Source organism: Chiloscyllium plagiosum, unplaced genomic scaffold (genome assembly GCF_037043375.1).
Source record: "Chiloscyllium plagiosum isolate Xiang-an unplaced genomic scaffold, Cpla_swu_hap1 HiC_scaffold_22, whole genome shotgun sequence".
NCBI classification, from domain to species: domain Eukaryota; kingdom Metazoa; phylum Chordata; class Chondrichthyes; order Orectolobiformes; family Hemiscylliidae; genus Chiloscyllium; species Chiloscyllium plagiosum.
Window position 1 is genome coordinate 6,873,765 of NW_028270160.1, and position 8,228 is coordinate 6,881,992.

Sequence of the window (8,228 nt, forward strand, 5' to 3'; positions counted from 1 at the left end):
GGGGGAGGTGGGGGTTGTGGGGGAGGAGGGGGAGGTTGGGGATGTGGGGGAAGTGGGGAGTGGGGGAGGTGGGGGATATGGGAGAAGAAGGGGTGGTGGGGGAGATGGAGGAGGTAGGGGAGTGGGGAAGTGGGGGAGGTGGGGGGTGTGGGGGAGGAGGGGGAGGTGGGGAAGTGGGGGAGGTGGAGAGGGGGAGGTGAGGGAGGGGAGGGGGAGGGGGTGGGGAGGGGGAGTGGAAAGTGGGGGAAGGGAAGGTGGGGGAGGCGAGTGGGGGAGGGTGTGGAGATGGTGAGTGGTGCGGAGTGGTGGAGGTGGGGAGTGGGGGAGGGGGGAGGTGGGCGAGGTGGAGGAAGTGTGGAGGTGGGGAGTGGGGGAGGTGGGGAGTGGGGCGGAGTGGGGGAGGAGTGGGGAGGTGGGGGAGAGGAGTGGGGGAGGTGGGGAGTGGGGGAGGGGCGGAGGGGTATGGGTGGGGAGTGTTTGTAGGCACCATGTGTTTGGAAGGTGCTGACTGAGGAGCCCTGGTGAGTTGCTGACTGCATCATGTATTTGCTGCTAATTCTCAATGACCTGAATGGTCTACTCCTATCCCTGTCGTTTGACATTGCAACTGAAGGATGGCACATCTGTTAGTACAGCACAGGTACCGTGGGTCAAATGGCCTCCTCTGAGCTGCATCACTCTATGTTTATCTGACATTAATTCATGAAAATGTTTTAAAAATTAATCTGTGGTATGTGTGCATTGCTGGCTGGAGCAACATTCATTGCCCGTCCCTAGTTGCCCCTTGAGAAGGTGGGGGTGAGCTGCCTTCTTGAACCGCTGCAGTCCGTGTGCTGTAGGTTGACCCACAATGTCCTTAGGGAGGGAATTCCAGGATTCTGACCCAGTGACAGTGAAGGAACGGCGATATATTTCCAAGTCAGGATGGTGAGTGACTTAGAGGGGAACTTGCAGGGGGTGGTGTTCCCATGTATCTGTTGCCCTTGTCCTTCTAGATGGAAGTGGTCGTGGGTTTGGTAGGTTTGATCAGAATCTGGATCAGTGGTGCTGGAAGAGCACAGCAATTCAGGCAGCATCTGATGAGCAGCAAAATTGACGTTTCGGGCAAAAGTCCTTCATCAGGAAACATTCTGATGAAGGGCTTTTGCCCGAAACGTCGATTTTGCTGCTCGTCAGATGCTGCCTGAACTGCTGTGCTCTTCCAGCACCACTGATCCAGAATCTGGTTTCCAGCATCTGCAGTCATTGTTTTTACCAGGTTTGATCAGAAGTCTGGTGTACAATTCTCGTGAGTAAAGCCACTGTATTAATAAAATCTTTTGGGCTGGCTCACAGCTATCACCTGTGAATCTGCAGCAGGTTGGTTCCCCTACTGAGTGACTTGCTTGGCAACTCAGTCTATATTTTGCTGTCGATCCTATTTCAATACCTCACTGTGGGTGGGGGAGAGGGGGAGGGGGAGGAGGAGGAGCTGTTTCCATTGATGTCAACGTTTCAGCTCCTCTCTATTTTACTCAGCCTCTTACTGAACTGCCTGGTCTGTTAGAAATGTCGGCTCAGATTTGCACTCACACTAAGTGCAGTTCTCGAAATGCAATGTTCTCACAAAGCAGCCATCTCAACAAGGTGAAAGCACCAAGAAGCTGAAAATGTGTTGCTGGAAAAGCGCAGCAGGTCAGGCAGCATCCAAGGAACAGGAGAATCGACGTTTCGGACATGAGCCCTTCTTCAGGAATGAGGAAAGTGTGCCCAGCAGGCTAAGATAAAAGGTAGGGAGGAGGGACTTGGGAGAGGGGCGTTGGAAATGTGACAGGTGGAAGGAATTCAAGGTGAGGGTGATAGGCCGGAGTGGGGGTGGGCGCGGAGAGGTCAGGAAGAAGATTGCAGGTTAGGAAGGTGGTGCTGAGTTCGAGGGATTTGACTGAGACAAGGTGGGGGGAGGGGAAATGAGGAAACTGGAGAAATCTGAGTTCATCCCTTGTGGTTGGAGGGTTCCCAGGTGGAAGATGAGGCGTTCTTCCTCCAACCGTCGTGTTGCTATGGTCTGGCGATGGAGGAGTCCAAGGACCTGCATGTCCTTGGTGGAGTGGGAGGAGGAGTTGAAGTGTTGAGCGACGGGGTGGTTGGGTTGGTTGAACCGGATGTCCCAGAGGTGTTCTCTGAAACGTTCCCCAAGTAGGCAGCCTGTCTCCCCAATATAGAGGAGCTTCCTCTATATATGGCCTCCTCTATATTGGGGAGACAGGCCGCCTACTTGGGGAACGTTTCAGAGAACACCTCTGGGACACCTGAACCAACCAATCCAACCACCCCGTCGCTCAACACTTCAACTCCCCCTCCCACTCCACCAAGGACATGCAGGTCCTTGGATTCCTCCATCACCAGACCATAGCAACATGACGGTTGGAGTAAGAACGCCTCATCTTCCGCCTAGGAACCCTCCAACCACAAGGGATGAACTCAGATTTCTCCAGTTTCCTCATTTCCCCTCCCCCCACCTTGTCTCAGTCAAATCCCTCGAACTCAGCACCGCCTTCCTAACCTGCAATCTTCTTCCTGACCTCTCCGCTCCCACCCCACTCCGGCCTATCACCCTCACCTTGACCTCCTTCCACCTATCGCATTTCCAATGCCCCTCCCCAAGTCCCTCCTCCCTACCTTTTATCTTAGCCTGCTGGGCACACTTTCCTCATTCCTGAAGAAGGACTCATGCCCGAATTGTCGATTCTCCTGTTCCCTGGATGCTGCCTGACCTGCTGCGCTTTTCCAGCAACACATTTTCAGCTCTGATCTCCAGCATCTGCAGTCCTCACTTTCTCCTCGAAAGCACCAAGAATCCAAACTACATCAAAATGGATAGATATGACTTTGGTCTTAAATGCTTACCCCTGCTCTTTTGGGGGACACCTCACAGGCAACTGTATTGCAGAAATGATTATCACTCCCGTCCAGGAATATGTGGCGCCCAGTGATGTAACCATTCTCAGCAATTAAATTAGCCATGATGATTTATTGCAGTAAAATCATTTTGATGAGAGAAGATTTGTTTAATAGTTAGGTGTGATTCTGGGGTTTACAGAACAGGGTAGGAATCTTTCTAATGCAGAGGTTTGAACAGGATAGGGACCTATTACAATGTAGGGGGCTCAACAGGGTAGGGATCTATTACAATGTAGGGTTTTGAAGAGGATAGGGATCTATTACAAACAGGGGGTTGAACAGGGTAGGGATCTATTACAAACAGGGGGTTGAACAAAGTAGGGATCTATTACAATGTAGGGGGTTGAACAAAGTAGGGATCTATTACAATGTAGGGGGTTGAACAGGGTAGGGCTCTATTACAATGTAGGGGGTTGAACAGGGTATGGATCTATTACAATGCAGGGGATTGAACAGGGTAGGGATCTATTACAATGTAGGGTGTTGAACAGTGTCAGGCTCTATTACAATGTTGGGGGTTGGACAGGGTCAGGCTCTATTACATTGTAGGGGATTGAACGGGGTAGGGCTCTTTTACAATGTAGGGGATTGAACGGGATAGGGCTCTATTACAATGTAGGGGGTTGAACAGGGTAGGGATCAATTACAATGTAGGGGGTTGAACAGGGTAGGGCTCTATTACATTGTAGGGGGTTGAACAGGGTAGGGATCTATTACAATGTAGGGGATTGAACGGGGTAGGGCTCTATTACAATGTAGAGGGTTGAACGATGTAGGGCTCTATTACAATGTAGGGGATTGAACGGGATAGGGCTCTATTACAATGTAGGGGATTGAACAGGGTAGGGATCTATTACAATGTAGGGTTTTGAAGAGGATAGGGATCTATTACAAACAGGGGGTTGAACAGGGTAGGGATCTATTACAAACAGGGGGTTGAACAAAGTAGGGATCTATTACAATGTAGGGGGTTGAACAAAGTAGGGATCTATTACAATGTAGGGGGTTGAACAGGGTAGGGCTCTATTACAATGTAGGGGGTTGAACAGGGTATGGATCTATTACAATGCAGGGGATTGAACAGGGTAGGGATCTATTACAATGTAGGGTGTTGAACAGTGTCAGGCTCTATTACAATGTAGGGGGTTGAACAGGGTAGGGCTCTATTACAATGTAGAGGGTTGAACGGGGTAGGGCTCTTTTACAATGTAGGGGATTGAACGGGATAGGGCTCTATTACAATGTAGGGGGTTGAACAGGGTAGGGATCAATTACAATGTAGGGGGTTGAACAGGGTAGGGCTCTATTACATTGTAGGGGGTTGAACAGGGTAGGGATCTATTACATTGTAGGGGATTGAACGGGGTAGGGCTCTATTACAATGTAGAGGGTTGAACGGGGTAGGGCTCTATTACAATGTAGGGGATTGAACGGGATAGGGCTCTATTACAATGTAGGGGGTTGAACAGGGTAGGGCTCTATTACAATGTAGGGGGTTGAACAGGGTAGGGCTCTATTACAATGTAGAGGGTTGAACGGGGTAGGGCTCTATTACAATGTAGGGGATTGAACAGGATAGGGCTCTATTACAATGTAGAGGGTTGAACGGGGTAGGGCTCTATTACAATGTAGGGGATTGAACAGGATAGGGCTCTATTACAATGTAGAGGGTTGAACGGGGTAGGGCTCTATTACAATGTAGGGGGTTGAACAGGGTAGGGCTCTATTACAATGTAGGGGGTTGAACGGGGTAGGGCTCTATTACAATGTAGAGGTTTGAACGGGGTAGGGCTCTATTACAATGTAGAGGTTTGAACGGGGTAGGGATCTATTACAATGCACCTCTGCCTACTCCTACACATATTGAGATTTCTGCCAGCATTGCCAATCTGCATTTTGGCAAGTAAATGATCCCCATCCTGAGAGTTAATATGTCCAAAGTGAACACATTTAAACAACAACATTGAGGGGGTGGAAAGTTGGCCTTGCATAGATTCAAAGTAGTTTCGTCAGTGCAGACCCAAGGGGCTGAAGGGCCTTTTCAGTACTACACAATTGTAGAATTTCATGTCAAGGTTTTGTCAATGTATTGAAACAGAAACAGAAATTGCTGGTGAAATTCAGCAGGTCAGGCGCCATCTGTGGAACAGGGATCGAGAAACAGAGTTAACATTGCAGGTCCAGTGACCCTTGTTTAGAACTCTATCAATGTACTCTCAGCCTCCACCATCAAATTGTGCAATGCCTTTATAAACTATGTGTGTTCTCTTAGAGATTTAAATAGAACCAATGGAATTGCAATGAATCTCCACGTGCCATTTATCGTCATTTCTGTGAAGCACATTTTGCGTAACATCTGTTTGAATCAGTTTCCATAATTCACACGGAAACATTACTCAAAGATGCTTGAATATTAAAAAGCTGATAAGACTGGCCCCACTAATTCTGCAACAGATTATTGATGCCCTTTCCATTCTTAAATGACTGTTTGCTTCCACTGTTAACCTTGAGGAGAGGTGCAAGGGCTAATTGGCACCTTGTTCATCTCAAAGAATGTCATCCTGCTTCTGTTGTTACTATGCAAGTGCTAAACAAGGAAATCTTGATTAATTTTTCGATTAACTACATGTATTTATTGTTCTGAATGATTCTTCCTGGGTGTAAGCTCCATACTTCAAATGACATGTATCATCTATCAAACTGACATCAATGGATTTGACTGATGAGGTGGAACTGATGGGAGTATTACACAGCTGAAATTAAAATAAAAATGCTGCAGAAAACAAAATATCTAAATGCTGTCAGGTCCATGACACACACAAGCCTTGCCAGCTGCAAAACAGTAGTTCGGTCACAGAGATTCAGAGAGAGGTACAGCACGCAACAGACCCTTCGGTCCAACTCATCTATGCTCTCCAGATATCCTAAATTAATCTTGTCCCATACATAAGCAATGGGCCCATATCCCTCTAAACCCTTCCTATTCATATACCCATCCAGATGCCTTTTAAATGTTGTAATTGTACCAGCCTCCACCACTTCCTCTGGCAGCTCATTCCATACACACACCACCCTCTGTGTGAAAAAGTTACCCCTTAGGTCTCTTTTAAATCTTTCCCCTCTCACCCTAAACTTATGCCCTCTAGTTCTGGACTCCTCCACCCCAGGGAAAAGACTTTCTCTATTTATCCTATCCATGTGGAAGTGCAGGTGAAACTTTGATGGATGTGGAAGGCTCTTTTGGGGTCTTGGATTGAGATGAGGGCGCAGGTTTTGCAATTCCTGCGGTGGCAGGGGAAGGTACCGGGAGGTTGCTGTGGGGCATGGACCTGACGAGATAGTTGCGGAGGGAATGGTCTTTGCGGAAAAAGGCTGGGAGAGAAGTATATCTCTGGTGTAGTAGTCTGTTTGTAGGTGGCGGAAATGCAGAGGATGGTGCGATGTATACGGAAGTTGGTGGGGTGGAAGGTGAGGATCACGGGGGTTCTGTCCTTGTTCCGGTTGGAGGGGAATGGTTCAAGGGCAGAGGTGCAGGAAGTGGATAATTTGTGCGGGAGGGAATCATGAGAGGGGAAATTGCAGTCTTTAATGGAAGCCATCTGGTGTGTTCTGTGGTGGAACTGGTCCCCCTGGTAGCAGATACGGTGGAGGCAGAGGAATTGGGAATATGGGACAAAATAGTTACAGAAAAGGTGCAGACACGATGGCTGTTCATCAATCTGATAACAACCCTGTGCTTATACCTACAGACAGACTGCAGCAGTTTAATTTCAACCAGACAAGGCTAATTAGAGAGGAGGACAATAAATGCTGGCCCAGCCAGTGACACCCACATTCCAGGAACAGGTGAGAAAAATCTTTAAAGCTAGTGCTTCCAAATAAACCTATTGGACAATAACCTGGTGTTGTGTGATTGTTAACTTTGCCCACGCCAGTTCAACACCAGCATCTCCACATCATTAAAATGTGAGCTCTCCTCCCCTTTACTGTGGAGTTTCTCAATTGCAATTAAACCTTCTTTCAAATGCTGATGCAGAGATTTAGCACCATCTGGTGAGGAGAAAGTAGATAGCAGAGTGTTTACAGACAAACCCTTGGCCTTTATATTTCCTAAGAATCTGCTCCAAACCCTATTACCAGCTCTTTTGCCATTCTCTCATATGTACTTGTCTGGAGTTTCCTAGAATAGACCTAAACTTCTCACCCATGCTTTAGATTTTTTTTTAAGAAGATTCCCTACAGTGTGGAACAGGCCCTTCAGCCCAACAAGTCCACACTGACCCTCCGAAGAGTAACCCGCCCAGACCCATTTCCCTCTGACTGATGCACCTAAAAACACTATGGGCAATCTAGCATGGCCAATTCAACTAACCTGCACATCTTTGGACTGTGGGAGGAAACCCACGCAGACACAGGGGAGAATGTGCAAAATTCCACACAGTCACCCAAGGCTGGAATTGAACCTGGGACCCTGGTGCTGTGAGGCAGCAGTGCTGACCACTGAGCCACCGTGATTTATAATAGCAAGTTCCAAATTCCAAGCAGTCTTTTAGTCAGTCCCAAACTCCATCAGGTTCATTCACACTCACCTGATGCCTGTGGCGAGTTGCTGTAGATCCTGAGAATTTTTCAAGTCAACAGACACAGTGCAATGTTCCATTTTATTACAAAAAGTGAGATCAGAATCACATAGTGAATAGTCAGACATAATTTCTAATCGGCTCGAGTATGCATAATTAATCCTAACACATAGCAGCGACATTGGGAATAAAACATGAATCAGGTTTCATTTTTTAAAAAAAAGACGGAAAAATGGTGCATAATTCAGAAGTAGACAACCATCTCCTAAGAGCCATGTGACCCCGAAATACATACACAGACCTCAGCAGTGCATCTAGCACTGATTGAAACAATGGTACAGTTATACTCTGCAAAACAATCCAATCAGTGTCACAGCCTCTGTGATAGGAATGGGAAACGGAATTCAATATATTAACAACATTGGTCAGCAGTTTTATTCAGGGTCAAATTCATTCCTTCAGCTTTAGCCTGAGAACAGGTCAAAGGCTGGACATAATCTTGAGATAATTACATGATGATAAAAATCTCCAGGTTTCGAAAGGGGAACATGTGTATGTGCTTTGGTACTGAGCTGAAAATGTGTTGCTGGAAAAGCGCAGCAGGTCAGGCAGCATCCAAGGAACAGGAGAATCTTGTTTCGGGCATAAGCCCTTCTTCAGGAAGGGCTTATGCCCGAAACGTCGATTCTCCTGTTCCTTGGATGCTGC